General features: G+C 38.1%; 1 non-coding gene across 1 annotated transcript; it reads left to right on the top strand.

Moving 5' to 3' along the window:
• Positions 1 to 1,119: 1,119 nt before the first annotated feature.
• On the top strand, positions 1,120 to 1,226 carry LOC131172354 (small nucleolar RNA R71). The gene has a single exon (XR_009142835.1). It is a non-coding gene; the product is annotated as a small nucleolar RNA R71 (small nucleolar RNA).
• Positions 1,227 to 1,542: the final 316 nt, after the last annotated feature.

The following is a 1,542-nucleotide window of genomic DNA, read 5'->3' as shown; positions in this document are numbered from 1 at the left end:
GAATTTGCATAAGAGGGCATTTGTGAAAGAGCATCAACAAAAGGCACATTTATGTAAAGTTTCTTCAAAACCTCTAAGAACTTCCCAAATTGCCTATCAAGCTTGGCTTTGTGAAATCTTTGTGGGAAGGGAAGTTGTGGCTTGTAAGGCTCAGGAGGTATATATTTCTCTTCCTTTTCTTCAATTTTCTCTTTATATTTTTCTGCACTCTCTTGTTTTTCACTCTCAACAGTTTCTTTCTCATTTTCTCTCTTCTCATCATTTATAACTTTTCCACTTCTTAAAGTAATAGCTTGACACTGCTCTCTTGGATTTTCTGGTTGACTTGGAAGCTTTCCAAAAGATTTAGCACTTGAGGAAGATGCTTGTTGTGCAATCTGGTTTTCCAGCATTCTGTTATGTGTCTGCATCTGTTCCAGCCTTGCTTTCATCTCTCTCATCTCCTCATCATGCTTATTTTGGTTAGCAAGAATCTGTTGCAATAAAGCTTCAGTGGTGGAGTTTCGTTCTTGCTGTTTTGGTGGAGGGTTCATATTTTTCTGCTGAAAATTAGGCAATGGTTGCCTATTTTGCTGATATGGAACTTGACTTTGCTGTTGTGGTTGAAAATTCTGATTTGGAACTTGACTTTGCTGATTTCCCCATGAAAAGTTGGGATGATTCCTCCAATTTGGATTGTAAGTTTGAGAATAAGGATTCCCCATTTGCTTGTTTCCATAATTACCAACATATGCTGCTTGTTCTCCATAATCTACTCCACAGCTGGTAGTTTCCTCTGCATAAGCCACTTGTTGTGAACTTCCAGCTGATGATGTTGAACTAACCAACATACTCAAATCTTCCATCTTTTTAGCAAGAACATTTGTAAGTGCATCAAACTTTGCATTAATCATGTTGAATGGATCAAGATCATACATTCCAGCAGCTTGCCTTTTCTGAGTTGGAGCTGGTCCTCTTGGACTACTCCAAAGATGAGTGTTCTTTGCAATTTTCTCCAGTAGCTCATAAGCTTCATCTTCATGCTTAATAATAAATTCTCCTCCTGTTTGAGCATCAATGATTCCTCTGATTGCAGGAGTAACATTTGTGTAGAAATTCTGATTTATCATCCATTTTGGAATGGCATGATGTGGGCATAATCTCTCTAATTCCTTCCATCTCATCCATGACTCATAAAGAGTTTCATCTTCTCTTGGTCTGAAAGCTGTCATTTGATTCCTCAGCTCTTGAGTTTTTCCAGGTGGAAAATATTGTGCAAGAAATGCATCAGTGAGTTGCTCCCAATTTGTAATGGAGTTGTGAGGTAAAGAATCAAGCCAATCCAATGCTCTATCTTTCAAAGAGAACGGGAATAGCTTCAATCTTGCTGCATCATCAGACACTCCAGGTTGTTTTTGCATGTCACAAATCATAGCAAATTTCTTCAGGTGTGTGTGTGGATTTTCAGAAGGATGTCCTCCAAATTGAGAATTTTGAATCATTTGAAGAACTCCAAAATCCATCTTGTAACTATTTGCATCAATCCTTGGTCTTGCTATGCTC

This window comes from Hevea brasiliensis, chromosome 13 (genome assembly GCF_030052815.1).
Source record: "Hevea brasiliensis isolate MT/VB/25A 57/8 chromosome 13, ASM3005281v1, whole genome shotgun sequence".
Lineage (NCBI taxonomy): Eukaryota > Viridiplantae > Streptophyta > Magnoliopsida > Malpighiales > Euphorbiaceae > Hevea > Hevea brasiliensis.
Note: the sequence above shows the minus strand (reverse complement) of the source record. Positions and strands in the feature narration are given on the sequence as shown.